The sequence below is a fragment of the Dipodomys ordii genome, unplaced genomic scaffold (assembly GCF_000151885.1).
Source record: "Dipodomys ordii isolate 6190 unplaced genomic scaffold, Dord_2.0 Scaffold20, whole genome shotgun sequence".
Taxonomy (NCBI): Eukaryota; Metazoa; Chordata; class Mammalia; order Rodentia; family Heteromyidae; genus Dipodomys; species Dipodomys ordii.
Window position 1 is genome coordinate 4411328 of NW_012267236.1, and position 17509 is coordinate 4428836.

General features: G+C 41.4%; 1 pseudogene; it reads right to left on the reverse strand.

Annotated features, from left to right (window-relative positions):
• Positions 1-447: 447 nt before the first annotated feature.
• LOC105983666 lies at positions 448-15673 on the reverse strand (annotated as a pseudogene).
• Positions 15674-17509: the final 1836 nt, after the last annotated feature.

The window sequence follows — 17509 nt, forward strand, 5'->3', positions numbered from 1 at the left end:
GATGAAAGGCCTTTCTTTTGTAAAGGAGAAAATTTTCTTCCAATTGAAAAAAAATCAGACCCATAAGCTCCAGTTACCCAGCTTCCTGTCTGATGCCTACTTGAAGCTTCTGTGGCAACTCACTCAGGTTATAAACAATTCCTAGTTATAAAAGAGGGCAAAGCTGAGTGGGGAGAATATGAATAGTTGAAGAACTATGTGTGTTCTCTGGAAGTTTTGTGGCTTCCAGATGCTTCCCCTGAAAGGGTGGACTGGTGTATTTGACACTAGAAATTTTTTTTTTTGCCAGTCCTGGGGCTTAAACTCTGGGCCTGCGCACTATCCCTGAACTTTTGTGTTCAAGGCTGGCCACTACCATTTGAAACACAACTTTACTTACGGCTTTTTGTGATTAGGGGTAAGAGTCTCACAGATTTTTCTGCCTGGGCTGGCTTTGAATTTCACTGCTCAGATCTCAGCTTTTTGAGTAGCTAGGATTATAAGTGTAAACCACTGGCACCTAGCTTAGAATTCTAAAGCTTTTAAGTGCCCCAGAGCCACAAATTCTTTTTTCTTTCAGTAGTGGGTTTGAACTCTGGTATCCAACCTACTAGGATAGCTCTTTGCCACTTGAGCCACAGCTCCAGCTTTGCTTTTTGCTGGCTATTTTAGAGATGAAATCTAGTAAACATTTCTGCCCTCAGCTGGCTTTGAGCCATAGTCCTCCATACTCCAGCCTCCTGAGGAGCAAGTATTAGAGATGTGAGTCATGGTCACTTTGCTACAGTCAAATATTATTATTTATTAGAAAGGACTTTGTAGACAAAAGGAAAGCTTTCAAGTGCGTTTTAACTTCAGAAATAGAAGTGGCATGATTTTTTAAAATAGGAAATAAAACTTAGTGAATCATAGCAGCATTTTCCTCAATAGGTAAAGCAACTCAAATTTCCATCAACCAAAATACGATATTAGAGTGAAAGATTCACCAGAGAAAGGAAGCAAATGCTGATACCTGCTGCAAGCCTGGACCTTGAGGGTGTGAATGGGGTATGATTCCTCTTAGATAAGATGAGCAGAGTAGGCAAATTCATAGAGGCAGAAAGTAGAAAGAAGGCTGAGGGCCTGGGAGGAGGAGGAGGAAGGAACAGAGAGTGATGATTGAATGGGTAGAGCATGTCCATTTTGCAAGAGATAAAGTTCTGGAGAAGGACGATCACAATGATTTCCTGACAGTGCACATGAGCCTGAGGCCACTGACTAATTTGTTTAAAAAATAGTTAAAATACTAAATTTTAGGTCATGTAGAGTTTACCAGAATAAAAAAGCTTATATTGTGTTAGTTGCAAAAAATGTATTTTAGTTATATTCTCAAGAGCATACTCATGGATATACGATTCTGTGGTTTGGATTAACTAGGGATTAATCACCTTAACCATAGAAAGTCTCTGGGAAGGCCTACATTGGAAATTATCTAATTTTGTTTAATCCAGGCTTTTTTTCTTTAAAAAAAGATAAACAGAATAAGTTTATTTGAAAGAAAGTAAAATCAGAAGACTCCCCAAGTGGAGAGAAGATTTCCCTGTCACTGTTAGATTATTTGGACTTTGCCAGAAAACCACACAGACATCCAGGTACAGAGAATAAAGAAGAGCTTATTGCCGGCAAGACCTCTTCTCACAAGGGAGGAATGAGAAGCAGCACCGGCTATTGTCTGGGTGACTTATATAACCTAGGGGGGTTAGGAGGGGCTAGGAGGAGCTAGGAGGCAGAGACCCTGGTGTGGACGTGAGGGCCAGGGGCTTCATCATGGCGGACTAGGATTTATGGCTGCTGTCCAAATGGTAGATAAGGGGCCCTGCAGCTGCCCAGACATGAAGGTCACTCCAAGGGGCTCTTGTTGCCTTCTATGGTGGTAGCTGCCCCAGAGAAGTGCCATCCCAAGGTAAATGGGGTTGGAGGCTGATTATTTACTGCCTTTACTACGTGGGCCTGGTGTTGCCTAGGAAGGGAGCATGCTAGACTGTGGAGAGGGGAAGGAGTGTAATAAACTACGAGAAGGGAGCTCATTTTGCTAATAGTCACCCTTGAGGGAAACTAGAAGCTGACTTGCTTATCTGTTCCCCACTAGATATTTGGCCCTTAATCCCCTCCCTCTTGGGGATGTATCTTTGGTTTGATTTGTTAAGCATCAGTCACTCACTGCCGAATTGGATGTAAGTTTCTGTCAGGCTGGACCCCTCCTATCCTAGGTGGATGTTAGAGGTCTTACCTTTTGCTTTTGTGTCTGATCTAAGCACATGTGCCCAACTTGGAACCTGAAGCTCCAGGCAGGAACAAAAAGGGTGCTTTATGTTTTCTCTGTGTCTCCTGCCATGTGGGCCTTTGTCCCAGTTGCCTTCTATCCCTCACTGCCTAACGGGTTCAAATAACTGGGTTAACCCTCTCAGATATCACTCTAACTGCTTTTAGGGGATGATGACTGCTCTGGCTACTTCCTGCTGAAAGGAGCAAGTAAGCAAGGCAGTTCGGGGCTCCCTGACAGGGGTTGCTCAGTCTACTATAACCCAGCCTTTCATACATGTGTTTGGATTTAGGGATCTTCTTTTCCCTTAATGGTTCTGAAAGCAATGGGTGGTTTTCTTCATGAATTTTGGAAACTCACTTTTCTGTAGGTATTCTGAATGGACTTTGTGATTAGCCAATATAATAGATAATTGTTTTGTGCTTTGTAATTCGAATGCAGAGACCCTAAGTAAAAAGCTGACTACTTGAAAAGAAGTTGTTTGGATTTGTTGATCATGAAGGCAATGTTTTCATCCCTGGATGTACTCCCACGTAGCTGGGATGATGTGTGTGTCAGATCACACCTGGCTTACTAATTGAGATGGGGAGCAGGGAGTCTCATTAATTATTTGCTGGAGCTGGCCTCAAACCATGATCTCCCATCTGCCTTTCAAGTAGCTGGGATTACAGATATGAATCATTGCACAGAACCCTATGCCTAGTAGTTATTATTCATGCTTAGATGTCCCTTGTAAATATCTCATAATGTGTCTGATACCCACAGATCAATATTTTGGACAGATTATTTCCACTTTCTGGAAAAACAGAGCTTTGGCTAGCATACAAGTTTCTACCAGTCTAAAAAATCATTTTTTTTCCTGGAACAAATAATTTTTCTTTTTTTCTTGGCAAGCTAATAATTTTGATCTCATAAAAATGTTGAAATCAGTCAGGCACTGGTGGCTCATCCCTGTAATCCTAGCTACTCAAGAGGCTGAGATCTGAGGATCGCAGTTCAGAGCCAGCTCTGGCAGGAAAGTCTGTGAGACTCTTAACTCCAATAAACTATTTAGAAAATACCAGAAGTGGCTCTGTGGCTCATTCAAGTGGTAGAGCACTAGCCTTGAGCATAAAGAAGCTCAGGGACAGTGCCCAGGCCCTGACTACAAACCCCAGGACTGGTAAAAAAAAGTTAAAGTCTAGATATTTGAAATTTGCACACACTTTACACCTATAAAAACATTGCTTGATAGTTATCCTCTTCTTTTGCCTCTTGTATACCAGCTTTTTGACAGGTTGCTCTTATGAAAGTTGGATGTTTAGCATTTCCAGGAGAGAATAACATCTTTAAATTAAAACAAAGCATAATTTCAATCTCTACCCGTCCTGTGATTGGTAACATTCAAAGACAATCATAGGAAGAAGTGAAATTTGTGCAAAACTTCCAAACCAGAAAAGAAAAAACATGAAATGAGAAAGCAAATATGCCACAAACTGAATAATTTTAAAAATGAAGAATGAAAGAAGCATAAGAAAACAACACAAAGTTAAATTGTGGGAATAAGCCCAAATATTTTAACAATAAATGTAAATGAGTTAAATATGATACTTAAGCAAGAAACAGATTTAACCATGGTAATGGAAATTTTTGCCATGTGATCTTCCCAAAAATATTCCTAAAAGAAGTTTAAGCAGGGCTGGGAAGGTGGCTCAGTGGTAGAGCACTTGCCTTGCATGCCTGAGGCCCTGGGTTCCATTCCTCAGCACCACATAAGCAAAAAGAAAAAAGCCGGAAGTGGCGCTGTGGCTCAAGTGGTAGAGTGCTAGCCTTGAGCTGAGCTGAGGGACAGCGCCCAGGCCCAGAGTTCAGGCCCCACGACTGGACCTAAAAAAAAAAAAGAAGTTTAAGCAACAATAAAAAGAGTACAAAAAGATAAAACACAAAAACCCTAAACAAAACAACACTAGTGACAAGATATTAATTTCAATTAAAATAGTCTTTTTAAAATAAAAAGCATTTTTAGGAGCAAAGAGATCCCTGTATAACATTAAACAAACTGAAATCATCTGGAAGATACCTCAACATAGTTCAAAAAACAAAATGAGCATTGGTAAGATATTTAGAATTACCAGGAGAAATGACAAATTCATCAAGAATAGATGGTAAAGTTTTTATTTCACATGTATGCCACTACCAGGGCTTGAACTTAGTGCTTCATAATTTTGCTCAGCTTCTTTTACTTATAGCATTCTACTATAAGATGGTATAACTTAGTTATTTGCTATTTGGACTTTGTGTGTGTGTGTGTGTGTGTGTGTGTGTGAGGTAGAGAATAGAGTGTTGTCTCTTGAACAGTAATAGTAATTTAATTTCAATCGACTCATCTATAAAGCAGGATGCAAACTGTTGATGATAATATGACATATATACATGAAGCTTCTAATATAATACTTGGTGTAAGTACTCAACCATTGATAGCACTTACTATTATCTGTTACTTTGTAAAAAGTTTTGAGCTAATAATTGCTGATAAACTTGCCATCAAATTTCAGTAACATTCATTGATAAGCACAGAACTTTGTGGATGTATAGAGAACAAAGGTTTTTCCACAAAGCCTAGCTTTTGGGTTGTTTGCATTTTTTTAAACCAATTTTATACTTTTGCATAATTGGGACTCATGTTGGTAAACTTGAGAAGTGATTGAAAAGAGGCATTGGAGACGGTGGGTGCTGGTGGCTCACACCTGGAATCCTAGCTACTCAGGAGGCTGAGATCTGAGAATCACAGTTCAAAGCCAGCCTGGGCAGGAAAGTCCATGAGGCTCCAATTAACCACTAGGAAACTGGAAGTGTCACTGTAGCTCAAAGTGGAAGAACACTATCCTTGAGCAAAAAAGCTCGGGGGCAGTGCGCAGTCCCTGAGTTCAAGCCCCATGACTGATCTAAAAAAGGCATTGGAGAGCTTTCTGGAATGATAGAAATGATGGTGGTTAGATAGGTGTGTACTTTCATTAAAAATCTTTTACAGTACACTTAGGATGTGCATCAGTGGTGTGTGAATTAAGAATTAACAACTTGGAGGAAAGCAAGGGAAGGGTGACATTGTCCAAAAAGAATAATAACAGTATAATTATATTAAAAAATTAACTCTGCTACTTGTCATTGTGCCAGCTCCTAAGTCATCCTGCTCTTGAAATACATCTCCTTGGCCTCAAGAAGCTCTCCTCTCTAATGACTCTTCCATCGCGTTTACCTATTACAACCCAACTCCACATATACCTAGATGCCACCTGCCTTGTATGTGTGTGTGTGGGGGGGGCAGGTAGTGATGTCTGTCTGTCTTATTTGCCAGTATGCAGCTAAAGGTTTGGGAATCAACAGCTCTACACCTGGGTAGATTGACAGGACTTTTCTCTCTTATGATAACCAGTCTTTTTTTTTTTTTTTTTGATGGCTGTCCTGGTGCTTGAAATTCAGGGCCTGGGTACTGTCACTGAGGTTTTTAACTCAAAACTAGCACTCTACCACTGGGGCCACAACTCCATTTTCAGCTTATTGGTGGTTAATCGGAAATAAGAGTCTCAAGGACTTTCCTGCCAGGGCTGGCTTTGACCTTTGATCCTCAAATCTCAGTCTTTTAAGTAGCTAGGATTACAGGTATAAGCCACTGTTGCCTGTGACAACCAGTCTTAACTCTAGCTCAGGAGTTCCAAATCTAAACAGAAAGTCTACCTTGCCCTTGCAACACTGCTGAGACAGCTCTTTTACTCCCTTCAGGCAAGATCTGTATATTCGCTACTTTGATACCTGTGCTTATCCCATTCTGGAATTCTCACAGCTGGAAACTTTTCCTGATTTTAATTAAAAGCAAAAAGTACCTCTCACCTCCCCTTTCCAGCTCTAGGATAGAAACTCTGTTTCTTTCCATTAGCAAATCCAAACACCTGGTGGCATCACCACCCAAGTTTTGACCTCATCTCCTGTACCTCAGAAGAAATGTTTCTTCTCCCTCTCCACAAAGCCAGGTGCTCACTTCTACTCTAGATCCCTTTTTGCTGGGAGGCTTGGTCTATTCTTAGCATTTCTGCCTTTACTCTCCAATGGAGCCATCCAATAATTATTCAGAATTCTATGCTTCCTTCCCCACACTGCCCTTTCATACTGAGTGCTAGTAAATGAGAACACACAGGCCACTGACTATCTCTCAGAGTTCTCTCTCTAATTCTTACTCCTAGGATCTTTTTCCTTGAAAACCCTTTGCTGGCTTGATACTAAGACATTTTTTCCCCTTGCCAATCTTCTAGGGGGAGGATGTGACACAAATTATTTCTTACAAATGTGATGGGGCAAGAATTGAGAATCAGGGCTAGGAAGGTGGCTCAGTGGTAGAGCATTTGTCTTGCATGCATGAGGCCCTGGGTTCGATTACTCAGCACCACGTAAGCAAAAAGAAAAAAAGCCGGAAGTGGCACTGTTGCTCAAGTGGTAGAGTGCTAGCCTTGAGCTGAAGAGCTGAGGGACAGTGCCCAGGCCCAGAGTTCAGGCCCCACGACTGGACCCCCCCCCAAAAAAAGAAAAGAATTGAGAATCAAAATTGCAATCTTGGTTTTCTTATGGCTGTAGTTTCTCTGATTCCAGCTGTCTCAGCAAATCCAAGCTTTGGGCTGACGTAGGAAGTTTGGGATGCATAAGGCTCCAGAGCTCCCCGACTGGTCACCATTTTTTTAGGCAGGCTCCTCAGATACCCATGGCATTGTCCAGGGTACGAGCACCAAGGTGCTTGAAGGGGAATAAAGCAGGCTGCAGTGCTTCTCTCTCCCACGACACTTCCCAAGAGGAATTGTGGCCTTCCTAAACCAGCAAAGACACCGTAATTAGGGGACATGCTGGAGCAATGACCATACCTCCTGATCCCACTGCCAGATCGGTTCCAAAGCTGGTCTAAAGCTCCCGTGGGTGATGAATCCTTGGCTGGTGGCTCTGCCGGGCATGTCAGGCCTGTGGTAGCTTGAGAAAGCTCCTGGAGGGAATCTGAAGGACATAACTGAATTCTGTTAGGCTTTGTTCAGAAGAGTCTTCTCATTCCACTCCCAGTGTTTCTTTTCCTTTCAGTGGACACTGGCAGGATGAAGCTGGAGCTCCAGACTCCCTCCAGTAAGGGAGAAGGCAGGTGCCATGCATGGGAAAATGAGTCTGTAATTGAGGTTAGGACAATCACTGCTTCTTGATGTTGGTATCTGATCCTTCTGTACTAGTCTTAGTCCCTGGGGAACGGAACATATCTTCATGAGTTGACTATGAGTAGATCTTTTTAGCTACTTATACAAATACCCAGTAGAGAGAGTCATGCCTCCCATACAATGTACCAGTGAGTACAGCTAAGTCAAGGGACTTGGTGTGGGACAAAGGGAAACAGAGAGCTTTGGGAGGAGGAAGGGCTGCTCTACTCCAGCAGGAAGTGGGAAGAGATTGTCTGATTTTAGAGTTTTCCTGAAGAGGAGCAGGCTAGGCAGGCTCCCATTCTTAATGCCCTCTTTCTGCCAGAGCCAACCCACCTGACCTGGAGTGGAGGCAAGCCAACATCACACCACCTGGAGACTAGAAGGCCACAGAGGTGGACAGGAAAGCCAGCTACCCTTCCTTTTTCCTGGCCTTACCTGTTTTAAATCACTTGACTTCCTTTATACCTCTGCCCAGACAAATCTCCCTGGCAGGAAAGCTCTTTTCTTGCCTCTTTCTAATTTCCATTCACCCATTTCCCTCACTCTCATTCCTTCAGCAAGCTTTTGGTCCGAACCCATTCAGAATTGCTACTCATAAGCAAGTTTTCAGCAACCTTTCCCGTGACAGAGGTCTAAACCATGAATAACTGGCATACCATTTGCCATTTTCTGAGAAGTCTTGTTTACCACAAACTAGCAGTTCTGATGACCCTTCCTTCCTTTTTCCCTTCCCTCCTTCTGCCCTCCCTTTCTCTGGAATATGCTTCCTTGTTCCTGGACTTTTGCTATGGGTTGTTTGCTGGTTTTTGAACACTGCGGGTTTCCTTCTACCCTAATGCATTTCCAGTTCTTTTCTTTTTTCTTTTGTTGGTCGCGAGGCTTGAACTCTGGGCCTGGGCACTGTCCCTCAGCTCTTAGCTCAAGGCAAGGCTCTGCCACTTGAGCCACAGCACTTGTTTCAAATCTACTGTGGGTTGGATCTCTACGCTGTTTGGCTACACGCTGTGTGAATGGGCCACTCAGGAGAGCAGTGTGGGCACTGGGCATGATCTTGAGAATCCAGTGAATAAAAAGGATGTCTTTGCAGTTTTACAGGTAAGAGCAGAGCTTGTCAAAGCTAGTATACAGAGAGATGCAGATTCTTGGATGTCATCTGAGTTCCTCCTCTTCTACCTTACATCAGTTTCCATGGCTTTTTATCAATGCAATATTTGGTTCCAAAATTCTCTAGACCAGTTAAATGAGGCCCTCTGTTCATAGCAAAAGAATGGGGAGTATGCCAAGATTTTGGTTATAAACAGATACCCAAATATCTATCTTTGGAACCAGTTCACAATATGCTTAGAGATCCATGACTGAAGTGTTTCCATTTAGCCTGCAGGCAAGGTGCCTTGAGTATTCCTTGGAGCTGTCACTTCTCTGGCTTCCCACACATGGCCACTGGGGTTGTGATTCAACCCCGCACCCAGATTCTTGTCATTCCAGTTCCTACTTCTATAGGAGAGTCTTAGAAGAATGACAATATAAAGATAGAGCTAAAGAGTGGGTGAAGTTTGATAAAGTGAAAATACTGATAGAAATCAAAACTACAAAATTATACCTGCCAAATTCAGTAAGGATTATTAATTATTATGGTCTGGCTACCCAAGCAAGACAGAAGAGGGCAGAGCGTCACAGGGCTAGACGCCTGATTGAGGCTGTGGGGCAGTCCTGGAGGTGCCCATGGCTGCCATTCTGTGTGCACCACCCTTTGGATTACCCCTCTCCATTTACTCCTTCAGCCTCTGCTTTCCTTCTTCTCGGATTAGATTAGTTTTATCTATTCATCCCTTTGTCAGGCTCCAGATGCCACATAGGGAGAGTTAGCACCTTCCTCACACAGGTTCATGTTCCCTCCATGATCCAGGAAACCTCTAAGCCACCAGGCAAAACTGCTTCTCAGAAGTCTCTGATTACTGTTCTCTGGGTAGCTACATGTTTATAAACAGTGCACCTGTTTTTTCAGGAAAGAAGGTTCTTCTTCTTCTTCTTCCTCCTCCTCCCCTTGCTCCTCCCCCTCTTCCTCCTCCTTCTTCTCCTTTTCTTCTTTTTCTCCTTTTCTTCTTCTCCTCCTCCTCTTGCTCCTCCTCCTCTTTCTCCTCCTCCTCTTGTTCCTCCTCCTCCTCCTCCTCCTCTTCCTCTTCCTCCACCTTCTTTTGTGTTGGTCCTGGGGCTTGAACTCAGGGCCTGTGGACTGTCCCTGAGCACTCTATCACTTGAGCTAAAGCTCCACTTCCAGCTCCTTGCTGGTTAATTGGAGATAAAAGTCTCACTGATTTTCCTGCCTGGGCTGGCTTCAAACCACAGTTCTCAGATCTCAGCCTCCTGATTAGCTTCTTCCTTTTAAAAAAGAAAAAAATAAATCAAATAGCAAGAACAATGCTATGTTCCTGTAGAGAGTAGAAGAACTGATATAGAATAGGAACAGCAAGTGATCTTCTGAGCCCTAAACCCTTAAACTGACTGCTCAAAGACTATGGTCTCTAAGAATTAAAAAAACCTACAACTTTCCTAATAAACTTGGAAGTAAGCCCAAAGACATTTGAAGGAAGCTCTCCAGTGTTTGTGTGAAAGTTATTTAAAATATATCAATTTATCAATCAAGTTTGTACTCTTGTATGCCTATGTGAGGAGTGGTGATAGTAGTTCAGAGCTTTGGATTCTATTTTTGCAATGGTGGCCTAGGGAATCATGCATTAGATAATGCATGACATAATAATCATATTCCTTAAAACCATCTTGGTCTTCTTTAATCCTTCAATCTTTAATTAGTGCTCAGTATAATGCCTGATGCACAGTCTCATTAAAGCTGACCATTAAATAGATGTGAGAATACTGCCTTGTGTAGCAGTTAAATGGATCCCACCCACCCTTAACACAACCTGTGGGGATGAGAACACAAAAGGCCTAATTTCTAAAAACAAGACAAATGTTTTATTCAAGAGCTTTTAGGCAGTTTTGCATATGAGCAAGCCAGATGTCCAAGCTATATTTTCTTGCTTTTACCTAAACCTAATTCTATTGTTACTGTCATTCATTCATTCATTCATATTTTCTAAATAAATACAATAGGATCACAATAGTCCTATGATATGAATGGGATGTGTTTCAAGAACTCTGATGGATGCATGAAGCTATGAGAAATACTAAATCTGATATATGCCATGTTTTTTATTTTTCCTTCTATGTGTATGTACCTTTTCACTTCACCTGCTAACTTCTCTTTGGCATAACTCAGCTCAACTTCCAGCACCAACTGTCTTGTGCTTTGTGACCATCGTTAAGTAAAGTGAGGGGTACTTGGACTCCAGCAAGGTGAAGCTGTGGACCCACAGTGTGGATGCGCTGGACAAATAGCCATCTCAAGCTGGGATGGGTGGAACACAGTCCAAATTGCATCACATCGGTTAAAATGGCTGGCAATTCAAACTTATGAATTGTTTACTTCTGGAATTTTCCATTTACTGTCTTCAGAGTATGATTGGCTGTGACTAATGGAAACTATGGAAAGTGAAACTGGGGATAAGTATGGGGGAGGGACTACTGCAGTGTGTCTCCCAAATCCAGGCAGGGTTTTGTGCTGAGCAAAACAGGAACCCATCTCTGTCCTTGTGGAAGTTATTGCATTAGGGAATGTAATGCTGTAACAGAGAAAGCTACGTACCACAGCAGTTAAATATAAGTTATGACTCAATTAATTAGCTAATTATCTTTTGTTGATACTGAGGCTTGAACTTGAGGCCTGGGGACCATTCCTTAGCACTTTCTCTCAAGGCTAACACTCTACCACTTAAGCCATAGCTCCATTTCTGGCTTATTTTTGTGGTTAATTGGAGAGAAGAGTCTCAAAGGCTTTGTTGCCTGGGCTGGCTTTGAACTTCAAACCTCAGATTTCAGCCTCTTGAATAGCTAAGATTACACCCAGCTTAAGTTTATTTCTTGATTCTATAAAGTCAGATGAACAATATGGGAGTAGGAGGGATGTGATAAGCTATTATACTCCTTTAACACTGAGAAGAGTAGAAGATTTCCTGTCTATGTATGGGTTCCAAGGTCACCCTGGGCATTGACCTTAATGTCAGACAACGGAATAGAAAGAATGGGAGTCTGAGCATTGTGCACATCACTTTGATTAAACTCCTCAGAACTCCACTGTATGGCTTCATCCAGATATAAGGCATATGGGGAATGCAGCTCTTTGCTGTGGGGTGGTTTCTTAGCAGAGCTTTTCATTAGAGAAAAAGGTCATGGCTATTTGGTAGACAGCTAGACAACTGTTTCACACTTTTATTGGGTGCTGGAAGCTGTCTTACACACACAAAAGGTATATAAGTATGTTCGTTATATAACGTTTCAGACAATACTAAAGGGAGTGGAAGGGGGGTGGTGTAACAGTTGTGCAAATATTTTTTCCACTGTTTGCTCATTGCCCAGTTTTGTCTACAAGGTACATGTGAATTGATTGTTTGAGTATGAGCAAAGATGTAAGAACTCTTCTTTCTTAATTATGTGAGAGCAGTTCAGATGTGTGTGTGTGTGTGTGTGTGTGTGTGTGTGTGTGTGTGTGCGTGTGTGTGGATGGGGAGAAATTATTATCTATCCAATTGTCACCAAGCTTACATTGTCATCACATGTTCCTGGAATTATACAATTTGTTGAGATTATAAACACAGCTTATTTATAAAAAAGATATTATCAAGCCAGGTACTGGTACCTCATGCCTGTAATCCTAGCTACTCAGGGGACTGAGATCTGAGGATCACGATTCAAAGCCAGCCTGGGCAGGAAAGTCTGTGAGGCTCTTATCTCCAATTAAACACCAGAAAACTGGAGTGGTGCTGTGGCTCAAGTGGTAGAATGCTTGCCTTGAGCTGAAGAGCTGAGGGACAGCACCTAGACCCAGAGTTCAAGCCCCATGACTGACAAAAAAAAATATTATGAAAACACAGAAGGATTGTGCAGACAAATGAAAATGGGATTAAATTTGCTTCTGAGATTTTACTGTCTATAGTATAGGACCAGGCTTTATGTTTTGAATCTCTCCCTTTTTAGATCATCTATATAGGAAAATAAGAGTTGAGTTTTTTAAGCTTGCAGTTTACAGAAAGTAAAATTTAAAGGCTCTGGTAAGGGAAAGTTAATAGAACGGACATATTCTGTTTAGAAAATATGGAAGGATTTATTGATACTTCTTATAGCCCCTGCTCTGTGCTAGGTACCAGGGTACTTGACCAATTAGTACGCTGGATTTCAAGGAGACTGAGACAGATCGCGAGGTCTATCCTAAAAAAATCTTGGTTTTATTAGTGAAGAGATAATTTCTTTATTGGAAAGATAGAGGCTGAGGTCAAAGCTGGCAGTCATCACTAAATCCACCTCTCTGTTCCTCATTTTCTTTGTCTAGAAAGGGAAAAAGATAATAACAACTTCCCTATTCATCTCACAAGGCTATTAAGTTCAAGGTTCAAATCAAATCAAAGTCCGTGGAATACTATTCAGGTGTTAGGAGCTACTATTAAGACTAGTTATAATATGGACATATGGTACAATGTGGACTTTGGTGTTGGGCAATGATGCTCTGAAGGAACAGTAAAACCTTTCATCCGTATGTGTAATGAGTTCTTCATAGTTGGATTATGAACAGACATTAACAGGAAGTCTTCACAAAAGAAGAAAGCAATAGTAAGTAAAAACCAAAAGAGATCTTTCATCTACAATGGAATGAATACAGGAGTGAAATCAGTCTTAGTTAAAAAACATTATAAGCAAAAGTTATTCTTTCCATTTCAAATAAAATTGACAGTGAGGAAAATGAAGGCAGGGTACTAGCTCAAAAAATGAGAAAGGCTCCATAGCTGTTGGCTAGTGTTAGACTTCAGGGAATGATCTCAAGTCTTTTCTGAATTAACTTCCTCCAGGGAGCACTTGGCCCTGAGGGAGCTTACCTTTCCAGAAATAAAGACATTAACTCGTGGCACAGCCAAGTAATTACTCTTCTAATAACTTATGATTTCTTGAAAGTGTGGTTCCAGAAAGGAAAAGGCTGATTTGAGTAGTCCTTGGGGCTTATCTGACTTTTCTGTGGACTTTGAGACTCACGCATCAATGTAGTTCACACCACGAGCCAATATGTCCCTTAGAAAAGTGGGGGTAAGTTGATATAATGTAATATAAGTAAGAGTTGGCTTGTCCCCAGATCACAGAGTTCCATCAATACAGCTCAGATCTCAGGATTTATTACATCATTAAAAGCATGTAAAGGCTGTCCAGTTTAGGAAATGTTCTTTAATTTATTTGCCTCTCTGTATGTTTTGAAAAGTCACAGAGAGAAACTGATATCAGAGAGATGATAGGATGGGACTTTCCTCATGTTTGTCCTCCTGAAGAAAACATCCATTTGAATGCAAGTCTTTATGAATCGCCATCACCACTGAAAACCACTGGAGAGATAATAACAGCTGGGCATTGCATAGAGCTAAGTAAGTATACACTGGAGAGGGTAGATAGGAATGACGGCCTTCTATGATTTAAGTCACCACTCTCCCAGCCTCAAGCAGCACACTATGGAGAGAGACTGTTCATTCATGGGTCAAGGAGGGAAGTAAGCATTAGACTTTGTATTAAATCTCAACATTAAGACTACCCCAATAAACCCAGTGTGAAGAGGAACCCTATAGTTTCAGACTGTAGGCTGGTCTGGCATAGCTTGATGGGATCCAGACCACCAGATCTCATTCCTAGTGCTGGCCAGACCTGCAGCCAGGAAAAAAGCCACACCCTCTTGCCTGCTCAGCCTCTGTGGACTGAGGCTGCAGACAGCACTCCCAGAAAGAGGCTCAGAAGTTTGCAGACTATGTGGCTCAGGGGGTAGAATGGCTGCATAAAGCACAAGGTCCCAAGTTCAAATTGCATTACAGCCCCCTGAAAGCAAATTAAAATGGGTTAGATGCCTCCAGGTAAGACAAGGGACAGAAGATTGGCTGAGCAGAAAGAAAGCAAACCAACCAATCTATTGCCTTTGGCATCTACTGCATTTAACATATGTATTGTTTAAAGTTCAGTTTTGTTTGTTTCCAAGCACTTTTAATCGTATCATTTTATTTTTGTATTAGCATGCATTTATAATGAAGGGATCTTATTATAATATTTCTGTGCACTCTGAATAAATTCACTGGTTTACCACCATATTCCCATTCCTCCCCACTTTTCGTATGTGTGTGCACATATGTAAGTATATATTATATACTTATACAGTATATGTATGCATCAACAATCTCTCTCCATAGTGTGCTGCTTGAGGCTGGGAGAGTGGTGACATAAATCATAGATGCATATATCTATGCATCTATACACTTATATACTGTATAAATATGCTGTATAAACTGATCACACACACAGTTGATTGGCATCTTGGCTAATTTCTTGAAGTTTGGTTGTTGCAAATAGAGCTGCAGGTATGTTTCTTGTATATTGATTTACTGTCTTTGGATATATGCCCAAGAATGGTATAGAGGAGGTAACAAAGTGGGTTTACTTTTAGATTTTTAAGGAATCTCCTTACTGATTTCCATAGTGGTTGCACTAGATTACATTCCCGCCAGCAGTGCCTAAGCGCTCCTATTCTGCCACATCTTCATCAGTATTTTTTTTAATTTACATGTTTTACTTGGAAATGTTTATAACAGAACAGTGAAATTAAACTTTAGAGACAGTGGATATCATTAGTTTAGTTACCATCAGTTTATTATAAGAGGGAGATATGGAAATTATTTATATGATGAAAGATCTCAGAACTTCCATGGAATGGGTAGCTTCACACGAAGCCATTTTAGTGATGTATTCACTCTACATACTTCCCAAGAATGTCACCATCCCTTAATAAGAAATAATCCTTGTCATCTAGAACTACTTTGGTGCCTCCATATTCTGGGAGAAGAACTTTATCACCCACTTTCACACTAACTGGCTGAATCTCTCCACCCTTTCTGTTAGAGCCTGATCCCACGGCCACTACTATGGCTTGCAATACTTTTCCTTGAGACTTTTCTGGAAGCATAATGCCTCTTTTGGTTACAATTTCAGCTGCACTCCTTTCGACCAACAATCGGTCAGACAGAGGAAGGAACTTCCTAAATGCTTGTCCAGCCATGACTCTTCTTTGTGGTCACTACTCAGACTCTGCTCTCACGCCGATGCTGCAAGGAAAGTCTTCATCAGTATTTGTTTGATTGTTGACGGCAGCCGTTCTAGCTGGGGTGAGAGGGAATCTTAGTGTGGTTTTGATTTGTATTTCCTTTATGGCTAAAGAGCCATAAAGACTTCATTTCTTGAGCATTTCTTCATATATTTATTATCCATTTGCATTTCTTCTTCTGAGAGCTGTTTTATTCAATTAGTTTGCCCATTTATTAATTGGGTTACTTGTTTTCTGTTGTTTATTTATTTATTTATTTTTGGTCAGTCACGGAGCCTGAACTCTGGGCCTGAGTGCTGTCCCTCAGCTCTTCAGCTCAAGGCTAGCACTCTACCACTTGAGCCACTTCCGGTTTTTCTGCTTATGTGGTGCTAAGGAATCAAACCCAGGGTCTCATGCATGCAAGGCAAGCACACCACTGAGCCACCTTCCCAGCCCTGCTGTTTATTCTTTAAAGTTCTTTGTATATCACTCCTTTATCTATTGAATAGAAGAATTGATTCTTACAAAATAGTTATTATAACACTGACACACTGGAGGAAATTGAGACCAAGAGAATGTCTTTTGTGAAGGTCCTTCAAAAGTAGTAGAGATAGAGCTGGGGGTGTAACTTGGAGAATGCCTCTCTAGCAAGTGTGAGGCCCTGAATTCAACCCTCCATACAGCAAAACAGAACAAAACCAAACCCCCAAGCCTAGAAAGGATGGAGCATATCCTCAAGCCAGTCTACTTGACTCCTCCACTTGATCTATTCCCATAGCCCTTCCCCTTGACCTCACTCAGGGTTTTCTTGAAACTATGGTTAGGGGCTGCCTGGCTGGCAGGGGAATTCTGGCTTATAAAGCCTTGGGGAACAGCGAATAGAAGCAAAGCCTGTCAGTCATAGTGGTGGGAAGGTCTAGGAGAGTTGACTCATTGCAAAACAAGTCCAGGCTCAACCATAATCCCTTTCCCCTCCTCCTTTGCAGAATTTCTTAACTTCAGCCTGACTAATGTTCTGAGGTGGACAATTTCATGTTGGGAGAGATTGTTTTGGTACTCTGAAGGATGTTTAGTCTCATTCCTCTGTTCAACATCATGTCTGATGATTGCAACATTAGCAACCCCCAGATATAGCCAAATGTGTCCTTTGATGGCAAATCTACCCTGGCTGACACTGCTTTATAGTGACCGGCAACCATGTTTTCCCCCTAGACTGAGGGACTTGCCAGGAATTTAGTACGAAACTTAGGACAGACAGGGAAAACTGGGATGCTGATCACCCTACAAGTGAAGGTTCATCTCCTGTTTACATTGAGGCTATATGTTTATATATCAACATATATCAGTATATCTCTAGCTATCTATTTTTCTTTCTATCATCTATCTATCTATCTATCTATCTATCTATCTATCTATCTATCTATCTATCTATCTATCTATCTATCTATCTATCTATCTATCTATCTATCTATCTATCTATCTATCTATCTATCTATCTATCTATCTATCTATCTATCTATCTATCTATCTATCTATCTATCTATCTATCTATCTATCTATCTATCTATCTATCTATCTATCTATCTGCATTGGCTGCATGGCCATCCAGGCAGTCTTTAATTTCTCCAAGTTTTTGTACTTCTAAGCTAACACATCTGCATAATGCTTCCTTCCTCCCTGAATATGGCCTGCCAGAGGTGCAGTGGAAGTGTTCTGCTGCAGAAAGGCTGGCTGAATGACTATGAGCTGCTACTGGGCTTTGAAAGAAGACCCAAGTGAATGCTGGTGGGAAGAGCTGGAAGTGTGCAA